The sequence below is a fragment of the Ipomoea nil genome, unplaced genomic scaffold (assembly GCF_001879475.1).
Source record: "Ipomoea nil cultivar Tokyo-kokei standard unplaced genomic scaffold, Asagao_1.1 scaffold2144, whole genome shotgun sequence".
Lineage (NCBI taxonomy): Eukaryota > Viridiplantae > Streptophyta > Magnoliopsida > Solanales > Convolvulaceae > Ipomoea > Ipomoea nil.
In genome coordinates, this window is record NW_017618572.1 from 7,045,486 (window position 1) to 7,058,711 (window position 13,226).

Below are 13,226 nucleotides of genomic sequence, written 5' to 3' on the forward strand. Positions count from 1 at the left end.
TGCTTCGCATAGTCATTATTGCGTCTTCACACTCTGATTAAAAGTTAAAACATAGCCATGATGATTATGTACATGAGAAACAAACCAATTTCATTACACTACACCAAATATCTCTTGTGCATGATTTAATTGTTACCACAAGCCAAAGACAATCATCTTTAATAACACCTCTATAATTATTATAAAGTCTAATGTAAGCATAAAAAACTGTGACATTTCCTTTCATCACATATATGTATCTAACTATACCTAAATGTTTTTATATTTGGAAAATTACCCGAGTATATATCCTAATTACTAATTACTAAATTCTCAGTTCTCTAGCTAAATCCCAAATTTTTTATTCTATTCGACACTTAGATTGCTATCTTGTAATTTGAATTAAGTTTTGTGTTTTGTTTGGACATTGGATTTTTAAATATGTAGTGTTGTCTTGTTGTTTGGACTCATTATTGATTGAGGAATTTGAAATATGCATCGTTGACGTGTTGATTCGATTTTAAATTTAAAATTAATAAAAATTAATTAATTAATTGCGGCGAAAGAACAAGAGAATGTTAATGTTCTCTAATTGAACGAACCAAACTAAACTACAATGTAAAATAGAATGGTTTCGTATTTTCAAAACTTAAAAAATATAAATCAAACCGAGAAAAAAAAAAAGGACGCGAACTATAAATCGAAATTCCGACCCCTAATTGTAGGTTCTTTTAATTACTATAATTACAATTCCATTAAGTAAATTTACAAGTTTATCAAGATATTATTGCATGTTCGTTAAATTACTATTTCAAGTCGATCAAGTCACTACTGCAAGTCCTTTGAAAAAAAAAAAAAGTAACTCCAACAAGTTCATTAAGTCATTTATGCTCGTCCATCAAAACATTATTACTTGTTCATTAAATTACTATTGCATAGTCATTAAGCCACTATTGTAGGTAACGTAGGTCATCATAGGTCATCTATATTATTAATATTTCACCCATTTATTGTAAGAATATATTGAAAAAATATATAGCAACATGAGTGAATATATAATATCTCTATGACATATTTTTAACGATATAACTTTGATAGATTGATTTTATTAATAAACAAAAAAAAGAAATAAAGAAAAATTTATATAAGCAATGTTTGGTTTACTATATTGGTAAGAATAACTTGGGAAGCAAACCCGAGACGTCTAAACAAATACACGGGACATACCCAGAGAGAAAGCCAATATTAAACCGTACTTTGCACTACAAATCTTCTCTAAATTGATAGATATGAAATCTTCTTTTGCCGAGAATCAAACCCGGGTCTCTTGGGTGAATGCCATATATCCTAACCGCTGGACGACAACGGAACACTTCCATGGATTCTCTGTTGAAAATCATTTTATGAAAAATATTAACTTATAATTGTATGGTTTATATTTTAAAACCATCAAAGCTAAATTGCGATGAATGTGGATTGGACACGTGACCTTCAAATCTTCAGTCTGACGCTCTCCCAACTGAGCTATCCCCGCATCTCATAAAAACTTGACATTCTTAATAAACAAACTTTTAGCATTTTGTAACCATAAGTTATTATGATCCACATATTGCTTCGCATAGCCATTATTGCGTCTTCACACTCTGATTAAAAGTTAAAACATAGCCATGATGATTATGTACATGAGAAACAAACCAATTTCATTACACTACACCAAATATCACTTGTGCTTGATTCAATTTTTACCACAAGCCAAGCAATCATCTTTAATAACACCTCTATAATTATTATAAAGTCTAATGTAAGCATAAAAAATTGTGACATTTCCTTTCATCACATATATGTATCTAACTATACCTAAATGTTTTTATATTTAGAAAATTACCCGAGTATATATCCTAATTACTAATTACTAAATTCTCAATTCTCTAGCTAAATCCCAATTTTTTTTCTATTCGACACTTAGATTGCTATCTTGTAATTTGAATTAATTTTGTGTTATGTTTGGACATTAGATTTTTAAATATGTAGTGTTGTCTTGTTGTTTGGACTCATTATTGTTTGAGGAATTTGAAATATGCATCGTTGACGTGTTGATTCGATTTTAAATTTTAAATTAATAAAAATTAATTAATTAATTAATTGCGGCGAAAGAACAAGAGAATGTTAATGTTCTCTAATTGAACGAACCAGACTAAACTACAATGTAAAGTAGAATGGTTTCGTATTTTCAAAACTTAAAAAATATAAATCAAACCGAGAAAAAAAAAACGACGCGAAGTATAAATCGAAATTCCGACCCCTAATTGTAGGTTCTTTTAATTACTATAATTACAATTCCATTAAGTAAATTTACAAGTTTATCAAGATATTATTGCATGTTCGTTAAATTACTATTTCAAGTTGATTAAGTCACTATTGCAAGTCCTTTGAAAAAAAAAAGTAACTCCTACAAGTTCATTAAGTCATTTATGCTCGTCCATCAAAACATTATTACTTGTTCATTAAATTACTATTGCATAGTCATTAAGCCACTACTGTAGGTAACGTAAGTCATCATAGGTCATCTATATTATTAATATTTCACACATTTATTGTAAGAATATATTGAAAAAATATATAGCAACATGAGTGAATTTATAATATCTCTATGAGATATTTTTAACGATATTACTTTGATAGATTGATTTTATTTATTAAAAAAAAAGGAAATAAAGAAAAATGTATTTAAGCAATGTTTGGTTTATTATATTGGTAAGAATAACTTGGGAAGCAAACACGAGACGTATAAACAAATACACGGGACATACCCCGACAGAAAGCCAATATTAAACCATACTTTGCACTACAAATCTTCTCTAAATTGATAGATATGAAATCTTCCATTGCCGGGAATCGAACCCGAGTCTCCTGGGTGAAAGCCAGATATCCTAACCGCTGGACGACAACGGAACGCTTCCATGGATTCTTTTTTGAAAATCATCTTTTGAAAAATATTAATTTATAATTGTATGGTTTATATTTTAAAACCATCAATGCTAAGTTGCGGTGAACGTGGATCGAACACGTGACCTTCAGATCTTCAGTCTGACGCTCTCCCAACTGAGCTATCCCCACATCTCATAAACACTTGACATTCTAAATAAACGAACTTTTAGCTTTTTGTAACCATAAGTTATTATGATCCACATATTGCTTCGCATAGTCATTATTGCGTCTTCACACTCTGATTAAAAGTTAAAACATAGCCATGATGATTATGTACATGAGAAACAAACCAATTTCATTACACTACACCAAATATCTCTTGTGCATGATTTAATTGTTACCACAAGCCAAAGCCAATCATCTTTAATAACACCTCTATAATTATTATAAAGTCTAATGTAAGCATAAAAAACTGTGACATTTCCTTTCATCACATATATGTATCTAACTATACATAAATGTTTTTATATTTGGAAAATTACCCGAGTATATATCCTAATTACTAATGACTAAATTCTCAATTCTCTAGCTAAATCCCAATTTTTTTTTTCTATTCGACACTTAGATTGCTATCTCGTAATTTGAATTAATTTTGTGTTATGTTTGGACATTAGATTTTTAAATATGTAGTGTTGTCTTGTTGTTTGGACTCATTATTGATTGAGGAATTTGAAATATGCATCGTTGACGTGTTGATTCGATTTTAAATTTTAAATTAATAAAAATTAATTAATTAATTAATTAATTAATTAATTAATTGCGGCGAAAGAACAAGAGAATGTTAATGTTCTCTAATTGAACGAACCAAACTAAACTACAATGTAAAATAGAATGGTTTCGTATTTTCAAAACTTAAAAAATATAAATCAAACCGAGAAAAAAAAAAAGGATGCGAACGATAAATCGAAATTCCGACCCCTAATTGTAGGTTCTTTTAATTACTATAATTACAATTCCATTAAGTAAATTTACAAGTTTATCAAGATATTATTGCATGTTCGTTAAATTACTATTTCAAGTTGATTAAGTCACTATTGCAAGTCCTTTGAAAAAAAAAAAGTAACTCCTAGAAGTTCATTAAGTCATTTATGCTCGTCCATCAAAACATTTTTACTTGTTCATTAAATTACTATTGCACAGTCACTAAGCCACTATTGTAGGTAACGTAAGTCATCATAGGTCATCTATATTATTAATATTTCACACATTTATTGTAAGAATATATTGAAGAAATATATAGCAACATGAGTGAATTTATAATATCACTATGAGATATTTTTACCGATATTACTTTGATAGATTGATTTTATTTATAAAAAAAAAAAAGAAATAAAGAAAAATGTATTTAAGCAATGTTTGGTTTATTATATTGGTAAGAATTACTTGGGAAGCAAACACGAGACGTATAAACAAATACACGGGACATACCCCGACAGAAAGCCAATATTAAACCATACTTTGCACTACAAATCTTCTCTAAATTGATAGATATGAAATCTTCCGTTGCCGGGAATCAAACCCGGGTCTCCTAGGTGAAAGCCAGATATCCTAACCGCTGGACGACAACAGAACGCTTCCACGGATTCTTGTTGAAAATCATCTTTTCAAAAATATTAATTTATAATTGTATGATTAATACTTTAAAACCATCAAAGCTAAGTTGAGGTAAATGTGGATCAAACACGTGACCTTCAAATCTTCAGTCTAACACTCTCCCCACTAAGCTATCCCCGCATCTCATAAAAACTTGACATTCTTAATAAACGAACTTTTAGCTTTTTGTAACCATAAGTTATTATGATCCACATATTGCTTCGCATAATCATTATTGCGTCTTCACACTCTGATTAAAAGTTAAAACATAGCCATGATGATTATGTACATGAGAAACAAACCAATTTCATTACACTACACCAAATATCTCTTGTGCATGATTCAGTTGTTACCACAATCCAAAGCCAATCATCTTTAATAACAACTCTATAATTATTATAAAGTCTAATGTACGCATAAAAAACTGTGACATTTCCTTTCATCACATATATGTATCTAATTATACCTAAATGTTTTTATATTTGGAAAATTGCCCGAGTATATATCCTAATTACTAATTACTAAATTCTCAGTTCTCTAGCTAAATCCCAATTTTTTATTTCTATTCGACACTTAGATTGCTATCTTGTAATTTGAATTAAGTTTTGTGTTATGTTTGGACATTGGATTTTTAAATATGTAGTGTTGTCTTGTTGTTTGGACTCTGTTGGTCCCGAAAGGGTGGCGAGAAGTTTAGAGGGGGGGATGAATTGACTTCTCTAACTTTTCAAACTTTCTTCGAAAACACACAAGGCAAAACACTTTGATAATTTCAACTCTAAGTAACAAGCATCAACAAGATAAACAACTTAGAGCGTGCAGCGGAATAAGTAGCGGTAAAGTGTTATGCTTAATTTGTGCGGTGCTCAAGGAGATATTCTAAACATGCAAAACGTTAGAAACACTTGATATGGTTCAAGGATGATGTACGTAAAGTTTGGCTTGCATGCAAATGTGGGAACTATCAAATCCAGACATATAAAGATAAGCGATAAATCGTAACCGGGTTAGTTCGCAGTTAGAATAAGCATGCACAAAATATATGAGCAGTAAGTAAATAGAGAGAGAGATTTATAGTGGTTCAGAGGTGGTGTAATCCTCCTAGTCCACTCTTCTCCTTTCACTTCAAGGAGGAAATTCACTATTCTTCGATCACCAAGATACAATAGTGAATAAGTGTCCACCGAATAATCATTTTGCGCGAATAATCATTTTGCGCGTCCAAAGCTACTTTGGACGCTGATTGTTTATACAATCAGCGTCCTCGCCATCTGCGTCCCAGCTACTTTGGACGCGAATTAGCCTTAACTTTGGACGCGAATGACTGTTTTTGTACTAGTGGACACTTCTCCGAGTGCTTTGCACAAAGCTACACTCCTCCAAGGTTTTTCGCAGGCTCCTCTTGTTACTCCGCCTTCCCGAGTACTTCGCACCAAGCTGTACTCCTACACCACAAGAACTACGCACAAAGCTACGTCCTCCAAGGGTTTTCACAAGCTCCTCTTGTTACTCTGCCCTTCACCACGAGTGCTACGCACAAAGCTACACTCAACCAGGGTTTTTCACTCTCTCTAGTTACTCCGCCCTCTTTCTACACTCAGTAGAGAATATTACAAAGAAATAAAATTTCTCTCTCACTCAGACTTGAATTTTATTCTATGAAGCTCTGTTTCCCCCTTTTTCGGCTAAAAAAAATAGCTTGTATCTTTTGCTTGTATGTCTTAGCCGTTTGTTCAAGTTTGAACTGCTCAATCACTTGGGGCGATTGTCTCGCTCAACTGCTCTCTGTCTTCAAGTCTGCTTGGACAATTTATAGCTAGTGAAAGCTATTTGCCCGTTGATCAACTATCGATCTTGATTGTCCATTTTGAATTGTAGTTGATCAAATAATATTGTCAACTTGATCTGAAATATTAGGTAGATATCATTTCTCCTTTTGTCAGATGATTTGAATAATTTGCCCGTTGCCATTTCTTGAATTTTGTAGCCTACAGAATTTGAATAAATTCGGCGCGGCAATCTTTGACATTTCTGGTCCTTCATAGATACTCTGACATGTCAAGTTGATCAAATAATTTATCTGTTGATTCTTGCTTGAGTATAAAATAATTTCTCCGCGAATCAGCCTTCTTTGAGCGTCTCCGGTTCCACCGTAAAAACTTGATGTTCAGATGAAAATATATCAGTTATTTTCTCCTTCATGATCCTTGTAAAATAATATACTGGAACCTCTGTAAAAACTTCACAGTTGTTCATGGTGAGATGCTCTGTTTCGAATTTCTAGCTTAGTTCACCATACTTGGTGTGTTTTTCCATATGGTGCATGGCTTTTGTGAGACTTGAGCATTTTACTTAGTCTCCATATTCTTAGCTAGTCTCCTTGTTAGTTAGTCTCATTTTTTAGCTAGTCTCCTTGTTAGTTAGTCTCCATTTAGCTAGCTAGTCTCCGGTTTGGTATACTTTGAGCTAGTCTCCCATACGGTATACGGTCCAATATACTTGACCTTGAGCTAGTCTCCCATACTGTCCAAGCTAGTCTCCCAAGCTTAAAAATGCTTCACTTGAGATTCGAACTTAAGATCATTTGGCATAGCTCACACGCATTTCTTCCAACTCCTCTAGCATGATTCTTGGTGACTTATCCGCAACTTAATTATGTTAAGCTATAATCCCGCTTAACATTTAAAATCAACTTGTGATTTTCCAGACTTGTACATGGGTTGCATGATATGGGTGCACCATACTCCGTAGACTCAAACTGACTCAAATAGAATAAAAATGGGGACTACTTGATTTTTCAAAAATACATTCGGCTCATCAAAATTCACAATATATTCCTAACAATTTCCCCCTTTTTGATGATGTCGAAACTTATACCCAAGTCATTTTGGCTTTGTCAATTTTGAAAAATAATTTCTTTTGTTCGATTTTATTTCGACTAGCCAATTGACGGGTTTAACAAAAATTGAGACCTAGAGATTTTAATTTTGGACGGTCCTAAACGTATGTTGAGACTATAACGCGGGGTTGCGTATTGATTTTTATCTTTTAATTTTTCTTCCCCTTTCAATTTTATTTTCTCAATTATACGCATCACATGCAATTACTAAGTCCAATTTAAAATCTTGTGACATAAAAACACAAAATAAATAAATTAACTAGGACTTACTTCGTATGGTACGAAATATTGTCATCATGCAATTTCAACCCATTTTAACTTAGCATATATAAGATGTCAAGAGAAATGTGCTAGCTAAAATAAATTATACACCAAAAATTGATTTGTCAATCAAACTTGTTACCTCCCTTTCAACTTGGCATTGATGAAGTCTCTCAACTTCTTGAAATCCTTCTCGAGGCCCTTGTGTTGATACGGTGCGGCTACTTGTCCGGTGATGTAGTTGCCATAAGCCTCTCTTATATTATCTCCTTTCAACACTCCGACTTCATGCCAAAAGATGCATTCGTCAAGTGTTCGGCCATCACTCATTTGGTCACTTCGGTGTCCGAACTCCGTTTGAAGCTCTTGCAATTTTTGTATCCTTGTTGCAATTGGCTTCGGCATTGGAGGCATTGGAGCAATCGACGTCGGTGGCAACACTCCTAGAGATGTAGAACTTGGGCTCGGACAAGTTCCTCTAAGGTAATCAATCATACTTACACGGCTTGGAGCTCTTGGTGGTGTTGGTCGAATTAGTTCAACCATTGGTCCTCTTGGAGCTCTTGGTTGTGTGTACGCATAAGCTTGTGGCACAAAATGACGTGCCAATCCTTCCCACTTTTCGGCAGCATCTATGAATCGTTGACAGCTCTTGGTGGAAGAATCTTGCTTGTCACGCACTCCCTCTAGAAGATCCATGTGAATACGCGATTGAGTTAGTAAACCTTGCACTTGTTGTTCCAAAAGTTTGAGCCTCGACGTAGTATCGGACCCATGCTTTCCCATTTCATTGAACAACTTCATCACATCTTTCTTCAATTCATCTTTGGCCGTGTCAATTTCGGTTTTTAATAGGCATTGCCTATTAAACAATTGTTGAGCACGATCCACCATCTCCTTGTGATAATCATCAAGTTTTGTGTCCATTGCCTCCATCTTTGTTCTCAATCCACCCGTAGATTCTTGTACAATGGCCTTAACATCTCCAACAATCTCTTCTCTTAAGGCTTGAGTATTGATCAAGGGTTCATGTTGCACGGGTGGGGTTGGAATTGGCAAAGGTGTGCAAAATCATCTCTTGGTGTGGTGATCATTGTATCAACAAGGTTGGGTTCGGCTTCCTCGGTGTTGTAGCAAAGAAGCAATGTTGATCTATTTCTTGGATGTTCTTGGTCATAAAACTCATAGGAAGATGGCAAATTAGGCAAATTCCTTGTCGCATCCAAATTTAAAGAAACCCCTTGACTTGGTGCATTTCCTTCTTCACGAATAGACTCCGTAACCTCCGTTACGGGATGTGGAAAGTAAGATTCAAAGCTCAAATTTTCATTCAAATTTTCATCTCCAAAATTCGCAGGATATGGATCAAATGCCACGATCTCTACACCATCATTTCTCGCCAAAGATCCCTCTCCGGGTCCTCTTCGGGTATCCTCTAAAGACATAGCGATGGCACGGCGAATATCATTCGGATCAAACTCTCCTAAAGGCTCTTCGGTTGTGGCTTCAACCATCACTCCCTTTTCGGTTCTCTTCTTCCTAGCAAGCTTAGTCAAAAAGTGAGACTTAATCATCGAAAGTCGGGTAGCTCTAGCAAGATCCCGTGTGCCTAGCCAATTCAACACCATTTCTTCCCTTTTCATGGTATTCAGCCCTATTGATTCGCCTAGCAAGTTGTGATCCCCTAATCTCCATGCTCTCCATTCTAGTGCTCTTTTATACTCCTCCAAAAGTGCACTATCCGCCCCAATTGTTGATATTTCATCATCACTTCCAACTTCAACTTGATCATTCACAACAACATTCACCTCAACTCTATTTTCCTCAACAAAGCCGTGGCTCTCAAAGATAATTGGGTTCGGGTTTTGAGTGGTTAAGGGTCTTGAGATTGGGTGGCTAGATTGTTCTTCGTTGGATCGGACGGCATGGGTGTTTGATCCTTCATGGCTTGGTTCTCGGATATATTGTTTAAGGTTTTGGAAGGGGTTGGGCAATTTTCTTTTTTCGGGTGGGTTTTGGTAGGCTTGTGGGTAAGGTAGGATTTTTAGGTTCATTGGAGTTGGGTGGCCGAAAGAGGTAGCTATGGTTTGTAATATACTTGGCTTTGGTAAGAGTGACATTTTTGGTTCTCAAAATCTCACCAACGGCAAACCCGTAACCGATCTCCTGTTGAAACCATCCATCCACCAAAGGTTTCGCCTTCCTTATAGACTCACACAACCTTCCAAACATAAAGGCACCCCAATCCACACAAATATTGTTCAAGATAATATCCATAATCAACAATTTTTCTTTTGACAACTTGTCACGACAATGATACCGGGATTCTACACATTTATGAACAATATCCAACAACAATCCATAATCCTTCTTCAAATCTCTTTTGTTACCATTAACCTTCGGAGATAGCGGTGCGTTTGCATCGCATACCTCGGCCCAAATGGCATTGAGATCATGCACATGATTTTCTACCCTCAAATTCGATTCAACAAGATTAAACATCCTCCGAAAATCATTGAGATTAATTTCTACATCAACACCTTTGATCATAGAAATAATTGAGCCATTTTCTATTCTAGCATTCATGTATAATTCGGTCACCTCATCTTTATAGAAACCAACATATCTAAAAGTTCAAATATTTAACAACCCACAAGATTCGAGAGAGTTGATAATTTTTACCCCAATAGATTTGTCCTCCACTTGTTTGTTGAAGTCGGTGACATCTAGAATCATCCCGCTTAGTACACGGCTTGACTTCCTTGTTCCTCCGGTTGTGAATGACTCCATCTCCACTTGATTAATCTCCATTTGAGTAGAAATAGAATTTAGGATTTTTTTGGTGCAAGATTGGGTGTTTCGGCAGTGAGGTCCGAAAGAAGGATAGGAGGAATGGGTTTTTAGATTGTGAGGTTATTTGGGTAGGATTTTGTGTTTGGGTGATGGGTTTTAGTGTGTAGAAGATTTTTGTGTAGAGAAATTAGAGTGGGTATAGGAACATTGAGAGATTTTTGGCTTCTTCTTGTGTGTTTTTCCGGCCGGCGAGAGAGAGGAGGAGGAAGAAGACTTTGAGTTCTTCTAGATTTTCAATTCTACCCGTTAGAATTGAGGGAGAAGGGTGAGAAATTACTCTTTTGCCCTCTAGTGGGTAGAGAGAGAGTATTGATCTCTTTGAGGATAAATTCGACCTTCCACATGATTTAAATTTGCCAACTCAGATTTTTATACTCCATTTGTGAGTACATGGCGCCAAAAATTGTGCTTCAAATAACCGCCAACCTGGAGCAAATCAGATAAAAAAAAATCTCGAAAATAATCTCTTAGACCAATAAATACACTCTAGATAAATATTATTATTTCAATTTCATATTTCAATAAAGCTGATTTTCTGAAAAGAAACCTGATAAAAAATAAATTGATCAGACTGATACCTAATATCTGAAAAGAATTTCAAGTTCCCAAAACAATTAAATCTTTTGACTTTCTAAAATTGGGCCTAACTTGTTTGACTTTTGAATTTTCAAAATGTGCAAGCACTCATCAGAATACATCTTCCTTATCATGCAAACCCAAATAGCTATATTCCCCCTAAATATGTGCAATTTCATCAGAATTAACCCAATTGAAAAATTGCTCCCCCTAAATTGCATACTAATCTCAAATTAATCTAATTAAACACATTTAGCAAACAAATTACACAAATCAATTATGCTAAAACGTGACAAATTAAATAGACATACGTATCACATAAATAAATCGCAAATTTAGGTACGCAGTTTTCGTAAGATAAAATTATAACACATTTAGGTACATACAAATTTTACGAAAACATGTACACAAATAAACATATATTATACGTACATACACAATTAAATTAAGCACATAGATCACATAAATTACATGCAATACACATTAGGTATCAAAAATTAACAATTAAGAGATAAGAAATTGCTTAGCTCATTTCGATCATTCCCATTTCATGCCTTAGAGTTGCAAAACGAGATTCACACAACGGCTTTGTGAGAATGTCGGCAATTTGATTTTCCGTGGGAACATGATCGATTTTCAAATCATTCTTTTCGACGTGGTCTCGGATAAAATGGTGTCGAACATCAATATGCTTGGTTCGCGAATGAAGCACCGGATTTTGGGTTATGGCGATTGCACTTGTATTATCGCATAAAATGCTAACATTTTCGCACTTAATCCCATAGTCCAATAATTGTTGCTTCATCCACAAGATTTGTGCACAACAACTCCCAGCTGCAATATATTCGGCTTCGGCAGTGCTCGTAGCTATGGAGTTTTGCTTTTTGCTGAACCAAGAGACCAATCTTCCCCCTAAGAATTCTTAGGGGGAAGATTGGCATGTCCCTGAGGTACTCTTTTGGTCTATTTTACAACCTGCAAAATCTGCATCTGAATAACCAGTTAGTGTAAATTCTCCTTCTTTGGGATACCATAATCCCACATTGATTGTTCCTTTGAGATATCGAATTATCTTCTTGGTTGCAATCAGATGACTCTCTTTGGGCTTTGATTGGAATCTTGCACATACGCCAACCGAGTAGGATATGTCCGGTCTGCTTGCGGTTAAGTATAGTAACGATCCAATCATCCCTCGATACATCGTTTGATCGACGTCTTTTCCTTCATCATCTTTATCCAATTTTTGAGATGTACTCATGGGAATTTTGACTGAGGATTTTCCATCTATGCCAAATTTCTTGATAAGATCTCTTGTGTACTTGGCTTGATTTATGAAAATTCCTTCTTCAAGTTGCTTGACTTGCAGTCCCAAAAAATAATTTAATTCTCCCATCATACTCATCTCGAACCTGTTCTGCATGAGCTTAGAAAATTTCTCACATAAAGATTTATCAGTACTTCCAAAGATAATATCATCAACATAAATTTGTACTAATAAAATGTGATTATTTTCTTGAATTCTAAAGAGGGTTTTATCGACTAGACCTTTGGTGAATCCACAACTAATTAAGAACATTGACAAGGTGTTGTACCAAGCTCGCGGAGCTTGTTTTAACCCATACAATGCCTTCTTTAATTTGTAGACTTGATCACCAACGTCTTTTACCTCAAAACTAGGTGGTTGTTCGACGTAAACTTCTTCTTCAAGTAAGCCATTAAGAAATGCACTCTTTACGTCCATGTGATATACCACGAAATTCTTGTGCGCTGCATATGCTAGGATTATCCGGATTGCTTCGAGTCGTGCGACGGGGGCAAATGTCTCATCAAAATCAATTCCTTCTTCTTGTGAATACCCCTTCGCGACTAATCTTGCTTTATTCCTAACAATGACGCCGTCTTCGTTTGCTTTGTTCCTAAAGACCCATTTAGTGCCAATTACATTTTGGTGCGTTGGTCTTGGAACAAGTTTCCATACGTCGTTGCGCTTGAATTGATCTAATTCCCCTTGCATGGCATATATCCAACTTGGTTCGGCTAAAGCTTCATCAATTTCTTTTGGTTCCAGTTGTGATAG

General features: G+C 35.0%; 3 non-coding genes across 3 annotated transcripts; all 3 read right to left on the reverse strand.

Moving 5' to 3' along the window:
• Positions 1–2,859: 2,859 nt before the first annotated feature.
• On the reverse strand, positions 2,860–2,931 carry TRNAE-UUC. The gene has a single exon. It is a non-coding gene; the product is annotated as a tRNA-Glu (tRNA).
• Positions 2,932–3,023: 92 nt separating this feature from the next.
• Positions 3,024–3,096, reverse strand: TRNAF-GAA. Its single transcript has one exon. It is a non-coding gene; the product is annotated as a tRNA-Phe (tRNA).
• A 1,369-nt stretch (positions 3,097–4,465) lies between these two features.
• TRNAE-UUC lies at positions 4,466–4,537 on the reverse strand. Its single transcript has one exon. It is a non-coding gene; the product is annotated as a tRNA-Glu (tRNA).
• Positions 4,538–13,226: the final 8,689 nt, after the last annotated feature.